Source organism: Heteronotia binoei, chromosome 7 (genome assembly GCF_032191835.1).
Source record: "Heteronotia binoei isolate CCM8104 ecotype False Entrance Well chromosome 7, APGP_CSIRO_Hbin_v1, whole genome shotgun sequence".
Taxonomy (NCBI): domain Eukaryota; kingdom Metazoa; phylum Chordata; class Lepidosauria; order Squamata; family Gekkonidae; genus Heteronotia; species Heteronotia binoei.
This window is the reverse complement of record NC_083229.1, coordinates 86,356,957-86,376,687: the sequence shown is the minus strand read 5'-3', so window position 1 is coordinate 86,376,687 and position 19,731 is coordinate 86,356,957. Positions and strand designations below refer to the sequence as shown.

Here is a 19,731-nt window from a genome sequence, read left to right as displayed (position 1 = left end):
TCCCTCAGTACAGATTAAGTACAGCACAATTAAGAGCTTTACTCAATTGGATTTTTTGTTAAGTCTTCATTATAGATATGAGGTTACCAATAAATTTCATGAAGATGCTAGAAGTATACTGGTCTCTTAGGCCAGGTTTTTAAAAACACAGTCATGGTAGTTACACTTTCTCCCCAAAGTCTTCAGATATATATACAGAAAATGACAGATAAAAGAAAAGAGGTACAGAAAAAGATGTGGGAAGCAGCAGGATCAAGGATGTAGTGAGAAGAAATTAGAAAAAAAAAACCCATTACTTTCTCTATTAATTTACTAATTCATTGATTCATTTTAACAGAAGAAGGGGACAGCAGTGAGGTTGTGTGTGTTAATGGCCAGTATTCAGTTGTTGTGGTTGTCACAGCTTGCAACACAGTCATTTGAGGAGTTTTCTCACAATACACAAGATGAGTCCAGACATAACAAATAAACCATGGCTTGTTTATTAACAATCAGTTGTATGGATTACTGCTCCTTTCACATCCCCTCCCCTCATGTGTGACTGAACTATTGAAGGATTCCTGAAAAATTGTAGTGTGTTGCTCAAATGGCTTACAAAAAAAAAATCTGCTGTATACTTATTCTTTTCAGCCAAAACACTGAACTTGATTTGGTACTCAACTTGGAGCCAGTGCAGCTGGCAGAGCACTTGTATACGTGCTGCTGATGTGGTCTCAGTAAGAATATAAAGGCTAAAACTGAAATAAAACCAAACAATAGTACTTCCCTTCAGCAGGCATCTGCTCCCTCAGAACAGGAACCCAGAAATCATGTGGTCTCTGCAAGGACTTGTGCTGTTGCATTCTGGACAAGCTGTAATTTCTGGGTCAGGCTGAAGGGCAGTCCTGTGTACAACGTGTTAAAGTAGTCTAGGCTGGAGGTGACAGTTGTGTGGATTACTGTGGCTAATTCAGGTGAGACAGGAAGGTCAGTTGCCTGATGTGGCACAGCTGGAGAACCATCCATCTGGCAACATTTGTGACCTAGGCCTCCACACATAAGGAGGCATCCAGGAACACACCCAGGCTATTTGTGATTGGTACCAGTATTAGAGGTATGCTGTCATGAGCAGGGAGTGGGACTGCAGTCATGAAGCCCATCTGCCCAGCCATAGCACCTCCATTTTTGAAGGATTCATTTTCAGCAGACTCTCCTTCAACCATCCAGCTTTGGCCAAAATAGGTCATGCAGTATCTGGTCAGCCATCCGTCAACAGATACAGCTGGGTGTCATCAGCATACTGATGACAATCCAGCCTAAAACTCTGCGACAGCTGGGCAAGGGGATGCATATAAATGTTAAATAACATTGGAGAGAGGATCACTTATTGAGGGACCCCACATACTAAGGGGTGTCAGGGCAATACCTTTTCTACAAGTGCCACTCTCTATCCCTGCCTCTGGAGAAATGAGGCAAGCCACTTCAAGGCCACCCCATAAACTCCTATGTTGTTGAGGCAGTGGGTTAATAGATCACAGTCAAACATTTCAAATGCCATTGTCACATCTAGTATTAACAGCAGCACCAACCTGCCCCAAACCAGTTGTCTGTCCGTAAGGGTAACCAGCACTGTCTCCGTAACATGGCGAGAGTGGATGCCAGAGTGGAATGAGTCCAAACCTCAGTGTTGTCCAGGAAACTTACGTAGCTGTTCTGATGCCACTCTCTTAATTACCTTGCCCAGAAATGAAAGATCCAAGACTGGGCAGTAAAAACAGGTTTCCTACCTGTAACTGATGATCTTCGAGTGGTCATCTGTGCATTCACACTCATGGGATGAAGCGACAGCGCTGATCCCTGATCAGTAATACCAAAGTCCGGGATTTTTTACCACCTGACTCCGGCGAGCATGCGCAACAGCCCCACTATGCATACTCACCCGGTGGGTGAGAACATCCCGCCAGTTCCTTCCCACCGCTGCCTATCTAGGATACCATGACCGGCCGCAGAGGGAAAGGAGTGCAGGTAGTGTGAATGCACAGATGACCACTCAAAGATCATCAGTTACAGGTAGGAAACCTGTTTATCTTCTTCGTGGTCTCTGTCCTTCACACTCATGGGAGATTAGCAAGTTAGGCTTACCTGGTGGTGGGAGCTGGCGGTAATGCAGAAGGAGGGGATTAAAGGACCAGGGTACCCAGCTGTGCTCTGCGGTGCTTCCGGACATCCAGGGCATAATGTTGCATGAAGACATGAGGAGATGCCTAGGTTGCAGCCAAACATGTCTGCCAAGGAAGCACCCTTCAGGAATGTTGTAGATGTAGCCATAGCTCTAGTGAAATGCGCACGGAGTGGCCCTGGGAAGTGACGCTTCGCCAACAGGTAGCAGAGTCTAATGGCCTCCGTTATCCACTTAGAAAGTCTCTGTGCAGAAATCTTGAAACCCAACCTAGGGGCCGCATAGGAGACAAATAGATTGGGATCCTTTCTGAACGGCTTAGTGCGATGCACAAAAAACAACATCCTCTTAACATCTAGGGCATGCAAACGTCTCTCTGCAGAAAAGGATAAAATGTAGGCAAAAACACCTCTAGATTAAGGTGGAAACTAGACACCACTTTAGGGAGGAATGAGATGTCCGGAGCCAAAGAGACTCCATCATCATGGAATGAGATGTATAGAGCATTACACCGCAGAGCCACCAATTCACCTGCCCTCCTGGCCTCTAAAAAGGTAGTCTTCCAGGCGAGAAGATGTAGCAGGAAGGTAGCCAAGGGTTCAAAGGGCTGCCTCGATGGCCTTTCCAGATCCCAAGCAGAAGGAGGACTCTTTGATGGTGGGTGAAGCCGCAGAAGACCTTTCAGAAAGCACTTTGTATGAGGATGCGTGAAAACAGATAGGCCATCCATGGGATTGTGATTGCAGCTAGATACACTTAAATCGAGGAGTGATTAAGCCCAGCATCCACAAGAGTCAGTATGAGTCCAAACACAAGCTCCAAACTAGTATTATGGGCCCTGACACCCTTGCCCCCCAGAAATGCAAGGAACTTAGACCACTTTCCCTCATAGGAATGGCGAGTTGACAGTTTTCTACTGTTCAATATTACATGCTTCACTGTCCAAAAATTCCGGAAGCTAACCCTCCAAGCCGTCAGTTTGAGGTGAAGGATGTCGTGGTGAAACATGCGGCCTCCATAAGCCAATAGGTGATCCGGCTCCGAAGGAAACTTGTAGTGACACCCTCCCGCCATGGTCAGGAGGATAGGGAACCAGTTCTGTTTCGGCCACTAAGGAGTAATCAAGATGCACTCTGGACGCTCTTGGGCCAGTTTGTGAATCACTCTGGTGAGAAGAGGCATGGGCGGGAACAGGTAGAGGAACTTGTTCGCCCACAAGAGTAGAAGACCATCGCCCAGGGACCCTGGGTCCATTCTCCCTCTGGAACAAAATAGCTCGCACTTCCAATTGCTTGCCGTGGCAAACACATCTATCCTGGGATGACCCCAGTCCATGAAGAGAGGTTCCAGATAAATTCAGTTCAACTCCTATTCGTGATGGGAAACCTCCTCCCTGCTCAAGGATTCCGCTTGTACATTGAGCTCCCCCAGCAGGTGAGTGGCCACAACGAAGGTCTGGGCAGCTATGCAGGCTTCCCAAAGCTGCATCACCAGCGCACATAGCTTCCTGGACACAGTCCCCCCTTGATGATTTATGTAGCTTACAGCTGTCATGTTGTCGGACATCACCACCACAGTCTGACCACTGATCAGGGGTAGGAATGATCTTAGAGCTAAGTGAACTGCCATGAGCTCCAAGAAATTGATATGATGATGTGCCATTAACGGGGGCCACAGGCCGCTTATGCGGAGATCGTCTAAGGGCACCCCCACCCCTAAATTAGGCATCCACAGTCACCTTGACTGAAGGGAGCGGAACATGAAATGGTGCCCCCTTGCAAAGATTGGACTTCACCTTCCACCAGTCCAGAGAGCGGAGCACTGCTGACGGGATTTGAAGAACCTTGGATGAGAGATTCACAGGGTTGTACATCCTGATAAACCAAAGCTGGAGGATTCGCATCCACAATCTTGCAAACCTCAAGACATTTGTGGTAACCACCATGAGGCCCAAGAGACGTTGGATCTGCAGAATGGAGGCGCATCTCACCGTTTGCAGGAGATGAACCAGGGAGATGATATTCAGCGCCCGTGACTCTGGTAGGAATGCCAAATGCCAAGCAGTGTCCAGAACAGCACCTATAAACTGAACTCGTCTCGCTGGAACTTCTTCTCGCTCCCCAGAAGCCCTAGCTCACCCAGGAGGTTGAGAATCACTTGCAGATGCGCCCGTAGAAATGCTTCGGACATTGCAACCACCAACCAATCATCTATATAAGGAAAAAGGATGATACCCTGGAGACGAAGATAAGCTACCACGACCACCATGGTCTTCGTGAAAACCCTGGGGGCAGTGGAGAGTCCAAAGGGGAGCACCCTGTATTGGAAATGGCTCACCCCAATTGCAAAACGAAGAAACCGCCTGTGACTGGGGAGGATGCTGATGTGGAAATAGGCATCCTTCAGGTCCAGGGTGGCCATCCAATGTCCTTTGTTGATGAGTGGAAGAATGCTCTGTAGAGTCAGCATTCAGAACTTCTGATAAACGATGAATTCGTTCAGTCCCCTCAGATCCATAATCGGACAAAGTTCTCCATCCTGCTTGGGGACCGTGAAGTATCTGGAATAAAAACCCTGACCCCTGTGATGGTTGGGGACGAGTTCTATTGCTTGCTTGCTGAGAAGATTTTGAACTTCCTCCAGTAAAACAGCTGTTGGATGTGTGATTACCAATCTGGGATGAGAAGGGGGCCTGAACAAATTCTATCGCATAACCCTCCTCTATGATGGACAAGACCCACTTGTTGGTGGTAATCCGCTGCCATGCTTGCAAAAATCTGTGGAGACGGGTGGGCCCAGAGGAGGGGGTGGGGTGGAGAAGGGGGAATGCCAAAGTCAAAGTCCCCGCTTCGGATTCCTGGTATTCTTAGACTTTCCCATTTGAGAGGAGAAGGAAGAAAACTTGGCTTTGCCTCCTGCAGTGAAAGAGCTCTTGGCATCGTGCTGTCCCGCACGCGGCTTCCAAGATCTCTCAGGGGATTTGGTCTGATAGGACTTCTTAGGCCATTGCTTGACCAGGGCTTGCTAGAACGTGAAGAAGAAGCAGGTATCCCCAGGTTACGCGATGTCTTAATGCTCTTGTCCATTTCTTGTAGGACTGAGTCAGTAGTGGAACTGAAGAGACCCTCTCCTTCAAAGAGGAAATCCTCAACCCAGGATCTAGTGTCTACCTGAAAGGCGGTGGCACGAAGCCAAGATGACAACGCAGAGGCATTGTTTTCAGATGGTAAGTCTGGTGTGTCTGGTGTGTCTAACATAATCCTAGTAGAGGGAGTCCACTCGAGGTCATGGACACTGGGAAGTGTCTGCTTCCTGACTAACTTTGGTGTCGACGTCGGCATCGATGAGTCCCTTCGACCAGGTGGAGAGTGCGCCGAGACGCTGGAACGATGCAAAGCTTCAGAACGCTGATCCCAGTCTGGGTTCTGAGGGGGGTACCACGGGTATGGACTGTGAAATGGATAGCCCCCAAATGGATATGCCCACAGGCTGGGCAAAGGATGCCCAGCTGAGCAAAAGATGCGGCCACTGAAAGGGGTCTGGAGTCTCACCAAACCGATCAGGCTGAGGTATCAATGGCAATTTTGGTGTTGAGAAGTCCTTCAGCTGGGAAACTTCCGAGGTCTGACGCAGAACAAGGATCGCCGCCTTCCTTCGAGTATACCAACCTCTGTGTCAGATCAATCTCCAGATCAGAGCCAGACAGAGAGGAGTGCTGAGCATCCGTCGGACCCAAGGGGCTTTTCGGTCGAATTGGTGAGGCAAGGATCTTTTCCAGAGGCTCTCCCAAAACGATCGCCGGGTCCTTCGGTGGTGGAGAAGGTGTCTGTCGATCTTGGTGCCGCTTCTCCTTCTTATGCTTCTTGGACTCAGCAGAGTGAGAGACTTTCTTGGCCAGAGTTGAGGGTTCGGACTGGGATACCGAGCCCGTGCAGTCGGCTCCCTGGAGCGGCTGAGTCGCTTGGCTCGACAGCGAGACTGGAACTCATGCCAATGCCGGAATGGCCATCAAAGAGCTGGTTGATGCTGATATCAACGACTGCACTGCGAAAGTTGATTTCAACAGCGCCGCCGATAGTCTTGCTGCTCGGTTTTTTCTGGTCTGCTTAGAAAATTTCGAGCAACTATGGCAGGATTCCACTTGGTGACCTTCCCCAAGACACAAAAAGCAGAGGGAATGTCCATCGGGAGGAGGGATCTTGCTCCTGCACTTAAGACACCACTTGAAAAACCCCCAACGTTTTTCCATAGACAGGGGATAGCGGGAAGAGGGGGGGAAGAAAACCTCCCGAAGGGTAGCAACAATAAACTAACAGTCTTTTTTTTTTTAGAACAATAACAAGAACAAGGAGAAACCCGGAGTAGGAAAAGGTAAGTGAAGTACCGACCGGAGCAACCACGAACATGTCTATCTGATGTGGCGGTAAAGATGGAACTGGCGGGATGTTCGCACCCACTGGGTGAGGATGTGCAGTGAAACTCGTGCATGCTCGACAGGGTAGGGCAGTGAAAAATCCCAGACTTTGGTATTACCGATTGGGGATTGGTGCTGGCGCTTCATCCCATGAGTGTGAAGCACAGAGAGCATGAAGATTTGGCAGGATCTAAAGGATCAAAGGATAGTCACTTTAAGAGTGATGTTATCACACTTTCTTTTACTCTCCCTGGATATACCCCAAAACTAAGGGACAGACTGATAATGCCCACCAGAAGGTCTTGCACTCCATCACCACTGGCTTACAGCAGCCATGATGGGCATGTGCCCAAGAGTCATGTGGTCGGCCCAGGATCCTCTCAATGTTGGCCTGGGAGTTGGCTGAAGTTTTCAAATACAGAATCCAAAGGTGGCCAAGGGGCCTCCAGTTCATGTATTGTATCAACATTGCTAATTTGGGCAGAATTGTATGTTAAAACTAAAAATCCAGCAATGTAGCATCACTTCTGGTTATTTGTCAGAAGTGATGCTGTGCCACCAGCATGTTGCCATTAAAACATTCTCCCTCCTGCTGACCTGCAAAAGGGAGAACAGGAGGTCTCCCTATATAGAAGTTCAATTTCAGTTTAATGTTCATCACTAGTTTCTCTAGAAAGGATTTTTGGCATTTATTTATTGATATGTTTTGCTAAAAACTGTTTTGCCCTGTTGCTGTTAATGTTTCGACTAGGTCTCTGTAGTTCTGTTTAAATTTAAAACCCTAATCTCACATGGAGACAGATGTTATAAATATATTTAGAATTGAGATGTGAGGTTTACTGAGAATTGCTGAAAAGTCCACAATCAGATGTTCACAGAATGGAAATTAAGATTTTTTAACCGCATTACTATATTAGTTCACAAACTAGTTTAAAAATATAATACTGATGAGCTTTAGAACTGGCTCAGCAATGAGAAATTAAAACAATTATATTGTATATTAATGCAAGGGATCATGTTATATGGTCAAAGGTTTCAATATTTTCATAAAAATTGTTTTAATAATCTCCACAAGAAATATGGCTTTTGTCTGTTCAATATCTGTCCAAAGAGTACAGAATAGATTATTACTTGTATAAATGTATAATTTTTTTTTTCATAGAAGTAGTGAGATACTCCAGCTATCACTATAGTCCTTTGTTACTGACATGCTGTATTAATTTAGAATAGTTATCTATAGCAGAGTCATCTAAATTGAGCATTTTAGATGTCATTTTTACAGAATCCAAGTGACAAGAGTACATGGTTATATAAATCTGGAAGAGGAAATACCACCAATTAATGCTGCTCAACTTCTACACGCACTTTATTTAAAAATCCTCCTAATCTGATATGTGCAACTAAGTTTAACAAAGTAATGCCCAGTGAAATAAATTTAGATGAAACAACCCTCAAAATTGTTAATAATTGGATTGGATTCCTTGGATTAATTTGATAAAATAAAGTTTAATATTAAATATATTTGTATATTACAGGTGTTCATATCAGAATATGCTGTTTCTTTCCTTTGAAGAATACTACTTCACTGTACTTAATCAACTTTGTAACAGATAGAGTGATGGTAAAATGATAGTGATCATTTACTTTATGGCAAGGATTTTGCTGACATTTTTGCCTTATATATACTGTAAAATGTCAGACTTCGCTAAAAATAAGGTACAGCAAATTGTTGAAATTAAGAAAAGTAATGAGAAGTATAAGATATCTGGGCCTACAGCCATACCACCCTGAACACACCCCATCTTGTCTGATCTCGGAAGCTAAGCAGGGTCGAGCCTGGTTAGTATTTGGATGGGAGACCGCCTGGGAATACCGGGTGCTGTAGGTAGGTATAGACAGATATGTGAGATGAAGTGATAACTGCATCTTATGCTTCTTTATTAGTCAGGCTAAAGAAGTTCTTTACAAGGGTGTGAGCCCTTTTGGGTTTCTCATATTTTCTTATTATTATTCTCTCCTTTGGAAGAACTGTGGTAGCTAGTTATCTCCAAAACTTGTATCCACTAGATTCAGCATCTGCTATGGAATTCAGTGTTGACATATGGGCTGGGATTCCCCCCATGAAGGTTCATTAATTATGCATCCAATCTGCAACTCTATCCTGAGCTCACTGCCACAGAAAGAATTGAAGATAAAATCCAGCCCTGAGTAGTGATGGCCTAACTAAACATTAAACTAGAAATGTGTGAACAGTGCCCTCCCGCCCCCATGTGTGGCTTGACTTTTAAAAGGCAGGTAATCAGCTGACAGATGTAGATGTAGAATTTTGGCTGCTTTATGAGTAGGGTTTCCAGGTTCAACTCAGAAAATATCTGGGGATGTTGGAGTGGAGCCAGGAGATTTTCCCATTCCCTAAAATAAATAAATAAAAATACAGCACAGGAGTTCCCCTAAATACAGTCTTCATTTCCTCTTCCCCCATCAACTGCACTTCCACTAAATGAAAGTGAACACACACATAGAGCAGTCAAAATAAACAGTTTGCAAGCACACACTTTTGTGATCTTACTGGGAAAATTTACTCACGGGAGTTGCTGAATGTAGCCATCTGCTGTATTTCAACCAACATCTTCAGACTAATAGGAAAACAAAAGGAGCAGCCTAGGGAATGGAGTTTTCCTCCATTCCATAATCAGGTTCTAGTTACCTCCATTTTACTGTACACACAACTTCTAAAACAAATGCAAAACAAACAGACATTGTACTAGCTTCTCTTCCTTTCTCACATGGTTCTCACACACTCACCAGGAAGAGCCACAAGGCCCTGTTTGATCACCCCACCCATGCAACCTTCCTCCAGCTGATATTTAAAGCACACACACAGTCCAAAACACAAGCAGTGTGCAAGTTTCTTTTAAACCTGCTGAGGATTAAAGGCACACTGTGGCTGTTGGGGTGGGACCTCCTCCCCACTAGCCAGCTAGCTGGCAGTGGGGAGGAGCTTGCAAAACTTGGGTTCCCCCACCAGAACCTGGGGACTGGTAAGCCTATTTGTGAGTCTGTGTGTCTCTTAATAAAGCCATGCTTGGAAATGCTACCAAAGCCTGACAGACTTGTTGGAGTATGACAAATTACACTTTCATTTAGTGGAAGTGCAGCTGCTGGGGACCCCTTTGAAGGCAAAAAAGAGGATGAGGAAATAAAGACTGTATTCAGGGGAACCACACTGCTGTATTTTTATTTATTTTAGGGAACAGGAAAGTCTCCAGGCTCCACTCCCAAAGTTCCCAGGTATTTCCTGAGTTGCACCTGCCAAACCTACTTCTCCCCTCCCCCCCACAAAAAAACCCAAAATACCTGTCTTACATACAGACTTTCCATGTATTATCTTGAAGTTATTTTTGAATGCAAGTAGGGGAAATTGCTTATTTGAAAAAACAACAACACAGATATAATCTTCCTTCAGAAGAAGACCAGGCTAAAATCTTCTCCCTGACATGTTTCCTTTCTCTGTGCAGGATTATTGTTTAAATATATATATATTATTGGAACACTGAACCTTCCTCCAGCATCCCATACTTTTTCTGAAACTGTCCATCAAGCATCAGACACATGCACTTACAGTGGAGATAAGATATACAGAGCTGGCAAGGACAAGGGGGATATCAATTCAGCCTCCCACCCTAAATCAGGGTCCTCTGAACATTGGTAGGCCATTGATTATCCTACTAGCAGTGCTGCTATGAAGGTTTCTTGTGTTCTACAAAGGCCTCATTTTGGACAGGAGCTCAGAGAGCACAGCTCCAGAACCTCTAAATTTTATTGTGCCTTCTTTCTTACCCTTCACCCCAAATAATTGCTTCTGAGCTCCATTGCTCAAACCCCCTATGAAAATTTTGCTGAATTCTAAGATTTGACAAACTTTCTAATATTTTTCCTCACAAAAAAGGCAGGGGGCGGGGAGGAACAACCAAAACATATAAAGCGGACAGATGGCAAACTTCATCATGCCACTGTGGCCAAGTATGATGGGAGAAAGGTTTTATTATGACAATTATAATTCAAGAAGCATTTTAAGGTAGATGTTGAACTGATATAATTTAGTACACCTTCCGCTAATGTCAAGAGAGTGTGGCATATGCAAATGAGTTGTGCTAATGAGTTCCAGAACCTTTTTTTCCCTATGAAATGACCCCGGTTCTGCATATTTCCATATGATTTGCAAGATTCGGAAGTGCTTTTTATCCAAACAATGCCAAATTTACAGTTATACTCTTTATAAAAGATACACTAATTCTAGAGTGTGTATAGTTTTTTAAAATATTTTTGACTATAGAAAGATCATAGACATTTCTACTCATATAACATACGACATCATTTCATTATGATGCAAGTTTATTTACAGCTTCAGAGACAGTGGTGGGATACAAAAACTAGAAAAACTATTCCTTTAGCATTTGTAAAATGGTTTTAACAATAGGTTTTTATCAACTTGTATTATAAATGATGCTTGTCTTCCTCCTAGGCAATTCAGAAGCACACAATAATAATGCTTTAGATTTAAACATGTACATCCAACAAACATTACTATATGCATTTGTATTCTAGTTTTAGGAGATATAAAGTAGATTTAAACAAAAACAACAACCCTACTTTGCTGTTAGCAGAATACAATTTAAATGTTGTTTTTATCCAGCAGTGGGAGGGCAACATTTTGTTAAACTGCATTTAATCAGAATTGTGTTTATGATATTCAATGACAGATTATGAAACAATGCACAAAATATTTATAAGATACTTTTATAAGCAACTAATTGATCTTAAGCTACTTCTTAAAAGTTTGGAAAACTAATTGGTTTAATTGTAGTACTACTCAATTTGTTTAGATCAGTTACAGGTTTGGCATTCTAGTGCCCATCTCTTTTGGTTCAATACATGACAAATACATTTGCTTTGTGCATCACCATGGATAGACATTAAAGGAATAATCTACAAATCAGCCATACAGTACTGTACTGTGCTGATACAAGCTGAGTAAAGGTGTAGATACCTTTTATTCTACAATATATACAGTAGTCTCTAAAGTTGCTGTGACACGAAGGAAACATCACAAGAGTATACATCCAGGCACTTCAAGCCTCTGGAGCAGCTTACTTTGTGCTAACTGGGGAGAGGAGAAGGAGGCATCACCACAGTGTAGTTAATAGCAGATTGTGTCCTATACCTGTTTTAAGTTTATTAGCTGTGGTTGCTAGCTATGTGTGTATCATATCCAGAAACTCTTATTAATTTTATCACAATAAGCCACCATTACTACTCCCTGAACTACAAATCACTGTTTCACCTTGGTGAATTTTGTTTCTGCACCTGCAGCAGCAGCAGAACAACTTAATCCATAATGTATGGATTATGACCATAAATATCACTATTTCATTCTACTGGGTATCACTTTGTGGAGAACATTTTTGGTGTATGCAATGCTATTTTAATTAAAATTCTCATTTACATTTATCAAGATCCAGGTGAGAGATCGATGTAGACTTCTGTGTAGTGTATACTGGTGGTTGGGTATGTTTTGTTCTGTTTTTTTAGGGGGGGGGTGTTATTTCACCTGCTGGATGCAGAGATATACTTGGGTGGTAAAATGCGATGAAAGATGATGCCACAATTCAGTCAGTGGGTAGGGGAAGTTACCCACTGGTAAGGGGAAAGGGCAACAGACATCTGTGTGCTGCTGCCCTTTCTGACTCTTCTTCCAACTGAGGTGATGTTGGTAACCATATCAACACTCTGTCAGACTATAAAAACATGGTACTAAATGCAAGGTAAGTAATAGGGAAAAAAGCAACCATTTTCCTGTTAATATGGTTGGCACTCCTGTTGATGCCCTGGTTGACCTCTGGAATGAGGAGATGACCCAGGCAGTTGACACAATCATTCCAAAGTGACCTCTCTCATGTGTTAGATCCAGGTAGCTCCCTGGTTTACTGAGGGGCTGCTGGTAATGAAAAGACAGCTAGAGGGATAACAGAGGAAGACTCTGGAAGAATTTGGTAAGATACAGGCCAAAGTTTATTTTAGTCCACAGCAGCAAAGAAACAATACTTTTCAGCCACCACAGCATTTGCACAGTGTAGGCCCACAGAGCTTTCTGGGTGGTCAGAGGCCTGTTGGGATCTGGCCTGCAAGAGGAGATGGATGGTAGTCCACTTTGACTGTTTTGCTTAACACTTTGCAAATAAAATCTCTTGTATCCATTCTATCATGGGACTCTACATTAGCACTGATGGGTTCTGATGGTGCCAGGGTGCCGATTTGTCCAACTATTTGGGATACATTTCAGTGTATTCAGTTTGTTGGTATATACAGGGTTCTTCAAAGATTGAGGCCTACCACCTGCTTGTATGGGCCTTGCCTTAACATACTAGTGAAATCTGCTGTGAAGGGGTAGCTGATTGGATTTGAGAGTTAGTTAATGCCTCCTTCAGAGAAGGGATAGTTGACCTGGTTTTGAAACAGGCTGTGGCGCATCCACTAGGGTTGCCAGTCCCCAACTGGGGACAGAGGATCTCATTGTTTGGAGGCTCTTCCCCCACTTCAGGGTTATCAGAAAGCCGGTGTGTGTGTGTGAGATTGTCTGCTGGGCACTCCATTATACCCTATGGAGACCAGTCCCCATACAGTATAATCTGTGGCTCGGGAAGGGGGGTGCTGTTTTTTGAGGTAGAGGTACCAAATGTTCAGCATACTGTCACGTTCTAAGGATACAGGCAGGCAAGAGTCCAAAGCCAGTCCAAGGTCAAAGTCCAGGAAGTCAAGCAGGAGCCAAGTCACCAATGGAGAATCACAAACCGGAATCAGAAGTCAATGCCCAAAACCCAAAAGGTCAGGGTGCCAAGGAAATCAAGCAGGTCAGGATCAGGCATCAGGAAGGAGCGTGGATGCAAGCCAGAGAATAGACTTGTTGCTTCCACAAGGCTACCAGGTCCTGGGTGGGAGCTATATGGGAGTCTCAATCAGCCTGCTCCCTGGGTGGCAGTGATTCTGCTAGAACTCAGGGCTGAGAGATCTGAAGCATTGGTGTGCCTCATGTCTTCGCTCTGAAAGTTCTTTCCGGAGCCTGCTTCGATCTCTTGAGATGGGAGGAGGAGAGCTTGGAAGAGATTGATCGTCAACAGCTGACACTGGTGCCCGGAGAGTGATTGACGGGCCAGCTGCTGTTTGTTCAGCTGAGGAACTGGCTGGCAACTCTTCCAGGTCTGTAACTCTTCCAGCTCCTCCTTGTCAGGGCTCATTAAACATAACATCTGGTGCCTCTTCTCAAACCCCCTCCTCCAAGTTTCAAAAAGACTGAATCAGGGGTTCAGTTCTATTATTTCCAATGGAGGGAAGGCATTTAAAAATACAGTCCCTTTGAGGGGTTGTTTTGTAGAAAAATAGGTGGTGGAGCTCATTAGTATAACTCATTATCATATTCCCCCGCCCCCCCCAGCCAAAAGCAACCTGATGCAAAGAAAGGAGAGCCCCAGGTGAACAAGGCCTGCTTGGGCTGGCTAGAGATCCAGCCAGCCCAAGCAGGCCTTGCTTGCCTGGGACTCTCCTGGGCCATCCCCCCAGTCAAGGCCAGCAAGCCACTCACCACCCAAAATCACATAAGAAGTGGAGAAAGGGTGGCACAGATTTCTCCAGGGGTTAATGAGGGCTGCAGGGGGCATGGCAAAGTCCCTGGTGGCTGGCTGGCTGGCTGCTCTCCTAATTGTTATGCAGCTGCCCTACTATTCAATGGACAAGGTAGATGGGGAGGAAGAGGGAGAACCCTCAGAAAGGTTCAGGAGCTGTGCTCCTGTGAGCTCCTGCTGAATCTGAGGCCTGGTCCTTTTAAATGTGATGGCTAGAACTCCTTTTGGAGTTCAGTCGTACTTGCTCCTGGCTCCACCCTCAAAGTCCACAGATATTTCCTGAGTTATTGAACACATTTCCTGAGTTATTGTACAAAGCCCACCAGGGGCTTTGCCATGTCCCCAGAAGCCCTCATTAACCCCTGGAAAAGCCTGTGTCACCCTTTCGCCACTTCTTATGTGACTTTGGGCGGTGGGTGGCTTGCTGGGCGGATGGCCCAGGAGAGCCCCAGGCAACCCTAACTACTAAAGAAGCCTACCTTGGACCCAGGAGATTTCAGTAATTATCAACCAGACTCAAATGTTTCACTCTTGAGCAAGGTGACTGAATGCTTGGTGGCTGGACAATGTCAGCCATTCCTGGATGAAGTGGATTGTTTGGATTCTTTCCAATCTAGTTTCAGGCCTGGTTGTGGGACAAAAACTGCCTTGGTCATGCTGGTGAATAATGTGTATCAGGGGATGGACAGAGGGAATATGACTTTTGATTCTTCTGGGCTTCTCAGCAGCTTTCAGTATCACTGATCAAAGTGTGCTTCCGGACCACTTTTCTGGGCTGGGATTGAGAAGCATTTTTCTGCAGTGTTTTCAGTCCTATCTGGAGGGTAGCTTTCAGAAGATGGTTCTGGAAGATTGCTGCTCACCCCCTTAGCCTTTTGGCAATGGTGTCCTGCAAGGCTCCATCTTGTCCTTTATGTTTCTCAGTAACTACAAGAAACTGCTGGATGAAGCCATCTGGAAATATGGGCTGTGGTGTCAGCAATATGTGGATTAAAGTCAGCAGCAGGTTGTGTTCCTGGCCAATCCCAAGGAGGCTGTAGAAACCCTAAACCAGTGCCTAGAAGTAGTTTTCAAATAGATGTGGGCTAATAAACTGAAGCTTAATCCTGACAAAACAGAAGAGCTACTTATGAACAGGAAGTCTAACCCAAGACTTAAAAGTGTCACCAATTCTGAAAGAGGGATGCACTTCCTTTGAAGGAGCAGTTTTTCTTTTTCTTGAACCTACTTCTGGATAAAAAGGTAGCAGCTGTGGCCAGGAGTGTCTTTTGACAGCTTCAACTATTTAGCCAGCTGCAGCCTTTCCTAGGCAGAAAAGATACAGCCCCCATAGGGCATATTGGTGAGAAGCAGCTTTTGAGACACTGAACAGATTGATGGTCTGACTAGAACAAGAATAGGTAATATAACAAAGCTTCAGAGAATCGTTATGTTTTCTTTTTAATTTGAGAAATAAATTTCTTCAGTTCTCTGTTTCTACTCTGTCGCAGATTTATATCTAATTCACACAGAATTAAGTACCTGATTCTTCCCTTTGTCCACCAATTTAACAAAGGAGAATCTGTCTGTGCTGCCCACACATGAAACTTGAGGCAGTCCTTGTCTCTTAGAGCACAACTAGACAGGATGTAAGATAGTCTTGATAGCAGCAGCCACAAGGTCCCCTAATGTGCATTGGGCTGTGACACTGAAGAGAAGGTGGGGTTATTTCTAATTACCTGCAGCAAGAAGCTATTGAGTGTGGAAGTGACAGAAAAAACTGACATATCCCAGATTGTAGTTCCTCTTCCAATCAGGCTTCCTGCAATGGGTTCTAAATAAGGTTAAATACATCAAATGGTCTCTAACCGGATTATTCATCCAGACTTAATAGCCTCCAGCTGCTAGGACTGGAAGGGGAAAAGACAGGTTACCCTGCCTCTCTAAATAAGGTGGCTTAAATAAAATTAAACACATCAGGAGTTCCAGAAGAGGTTCATTCATCTTGTTGCATCCTTAGGAATCAATAAGACTTGCTGAAGTTATCATACTTTGGTCTAATTATGAGAAAACAGGAGTTACTGGAAAAGGCAACAGTGCTGGAAAGAGTTAAAGGCAGCAGGAAAAGAGGAAAAGTCAAAATGAGCTATATTGACTCTATAAAGGAAGCCACAGCTCTCAGTTTGCAAGGCCTGAACAAGGCTGTTAAGATGGGACATTTTGAAGATTATTAATTCATAGGGTTCTCATAAATTGGAAGCAAGTTGATGGCACATTCCACACGCATACAGCTGTAAAGTACCAGACTTGGAGACGAGCGTAGGGCAACATAGTTTATTCCATGGTACAATACAAGATGGGGAGAGCGAGCACGCGGGCTGGATCCCGCATATATACAGTTGCCGGACTATTCTCCCTGCTGGCCGGTCCAATGCCGACCAGCCGTATTTCCCGCCACAAGCTGTGATTGGCGGATCGTTGCGCCCAGCGCGGAGGCACCTGGATGTTTCTCAGTTACCTCCGCGGCTGGGGTGGACTGATGTCGTTCTGCTGTTGTGGCCATTATGAACTGGTTGCGCTCTGCGAACGCCATACACTACAACAGCAATTTAACCATTAGCTTCTAATGACATCAACAAACATGATGAATTGTACTTTTTTAAAAAATTGTTGAGTTGCTTATTATTTTGCAAGAACCTTCTGGTAGAATTTGATCATTGGGAGTATAATCTGCTATGAAATTCCTCTGCATAACCTCAGCAAAATGAAGAACTGTTCTAAAGTTCTTTCACAAAGTAGCACAAACCTCATTTGGTAGAACTTTTGATGAATTGTGCCTAGTTACTTATGGCAATGAGTACACTATAATAAATTCAGGCAAACTGTGCAAGTATCTATGCAACAGTGATATGCCTGTCCTTCTGCTGTAATCAAACTCATTATCAAAAAGAGTCAACAGCATTGTGTATGTGTACATAAGACCTGATTTTAAAGTATGAAAAACCTGTTATGTAAGTGTATGTGTAAGATATGAAAACAAAGTGTTAAAATTCTGTACAGATATCAACACAGATACACAGAGTGTGCTAAGTACACACACAATATTTTATTCTAGCCTAAGGCATTTAAAAAACATTCTACAAGAAAAATATTCCCAAAATCTCATTTGAGCCTTCTTTACCCAATGTGGAATCAAGAAAGAACATCTTAATATTCTCAAGGCATTCTTTCAAGAAAGCCAGTACCTGAGTAAAAATCCTCTCTCTCTCTCTCTCTCTCTCTCTCATACAGCAAAGAAGAAGAAGATATTGGATTTATATCCCGCCCTTCACTCCAAAGAGTCTCAGAGCGGCTCACAATCTCCTTTACCTTCCTCCCCCACAACAGACACCCCGTGAGGTGGGTGGGGCTGGAGAGGGCTCTCACAGCAGCTGCCCTTTCAAGGGCAACCTCTGTCAGAACTATGGCTGACCCAAGGCCATTCCAGCAGGTGCAAGTGGAGGAGTGGGGAATCAAACCCGGTTCTCCCAGATAAGAGTCTGCACACTTAACCACTACACCAAACTGGCTCTCCCATACCTCAGTTGTGGCAGAATTGAGTTGGGTATCAGGCTCCCACCCCTGGACGGCATAATACTTGCGCTGGCCCAGAAGGTGAAGAGCCTGGGTGTGATCCTGGATGCCTCACTTTCCATGGAGGTCCAGGTCACCACAGTTTTGAGGTCTCCCTTTTATCATCTTTGGCAGGTCAATTAGTACCCTACCTCTCCATTCAGCTACTGTGACCCATGCAATGGTCATTTCCAGGCTTGACTACTGTAACAAATTCTATGTGGGCTTGCCCTTGGAACTGATCTGGAAATCCCAGCTAGTGCAAAATGTATTGGCACACCCAATGACTGCATCGTCTGTGTGGACTAACATTCGGCCGGTGCTATGCCAGTTGCACTAGCTACCAATTGAGTACTGGATCTATTTCAAGAATGGATGTGTGGCCTGGGACTTACATATCTGAGGGACTGCCTCTCTCCATATGTGCTCCAAAAAGCTTTATGCTTGGCTAATCAACATTTAAGAGCCCCGTGGCACAGAGTGGTAAAGCTGCAGTACTGCAGTCAAACTCTCTGCTCACAACCTGAGTTCCATCCCAGTGGAAGCTGGGTTCAGGGAGCCGGCTCAAGGCTGACTCAGCCTTCCATCTTTCCGAGGTCGGTAAAATGAGTACCCAGCTTGCTGGGGGGAAAGTGTAGATGACTGGGGGAGGCAATGGCAACCACCCCGTAAAAAGTCTGCCACGAAAGCATCGTGATGCAATGTCACCCCAGAGTCGGAAACGACTGGTGCTTGCACAGGGGACTACTTTTAAACCAACATTTTAAACCAACATTTACCCACTGTCCCCGGTCCAAAAGACATCTGAAATCAGTATCAAGTGTCTCCAGTGGCCTCAGATCAGGCCTCAGAGTGTAGACAATGGGAACACCTTCCCTTTTTCCTCCATGGTCACTCATTCTAAATTTTTCCCAGTTCCTCCACCTTATCTTTTCACCACCTTAAATCACCATGCCTTCCCACTAACCCCTCCAATCCATCTTACTCTTAATTCTTTAGAGCCCCCAGAGATTCCTTTTGTCCCTCACCTTATCCTTAGCTTCTTTAGGTCCTTTCCCCTGTACCGCAGGCTCACTGTCCACACCCACTGCTTTGCAGCCTCCCATCTACAAACATGTGCCAGCTGTAGACCTGTCGTTCTTTCTTGAGGGTTCTGCCTGGTTTCTTCTGGACTTACTAGAGATCTGCTCCCCCTCTTGCCTTGCAGGTAAGATGCTTCTGTCCTGGTTGATCTCTTCCATGATCTCTGGCTCCCTGGCCCATTCTGCCTTGGCTACAGGACACACCTGCTCCTCTGCTGCTGCTGGCTACCATGCCTTCACTCCCTGCATAGATCACCTTTAAAGCACTTGGGGGCCCCACCTCCAGCTCCTGACTCTTTGTTTCTTCCTCTGCAAGTTGAGGCTACTCTCCTTAAAAAGCCTGACCACCTAGCCAGATCCCATCCCCCCCCCCACAAAGTGGTGTCAGATGCTTGATCCCAGACCAGTTGTATTTACTTCTGTTTGTGCTGCAGGAGAGCCCCAATTGCTGACTGGACTTGCTGGGATCCTCTAGTCAGTCACACAAAGATATTCAAAGTCCAAAGGGAACTAGGAGACCTTACAGAAGGTTTGCTGGAAAATAAAGTGGGGTAGTGTTATAATACTAGCATCTGCTGGCAGAAAATAGATATCAAGCTGAATGGAAATAAAAAAGTACACAAACCTGTGCAAGTGCATCCACAAATATATATAGTCAGTCATAGGAGCTGATCCATCTCCATGCCTACATATGTCCTCCCCAGGTCTGTACAGTCAGACATGAGTTCTGTGCTGAACCTCAATTTCCATATGTGCAGGGTCCTAATTCAGCTTGGTTCAGACGTAACAGAGAACCCTAATATCTGA

General features: G+C 44.8%; 1 protein-coding gene and 1 pseudogene across 18 annotated transcripts in view; one reads left to right on the top strand and one right to left on the bottom strand.

The window, feature by feature from the left end:
* Window positions 1–19,731, bottom strand: part of PTPRM (protein tyrosine phosphatase receptor type M) — a 792,664-nt gene that overhangs the window by 385,972 nt on the left and 386,961 nt on the right. The gene's annotated exons all lie outside the window — the stretch shown is intronic.
* LOC132575577 (5S ribosomal RNA) lies at window positions 8,342–8,460 on the top strand (annotated as a pseudogene).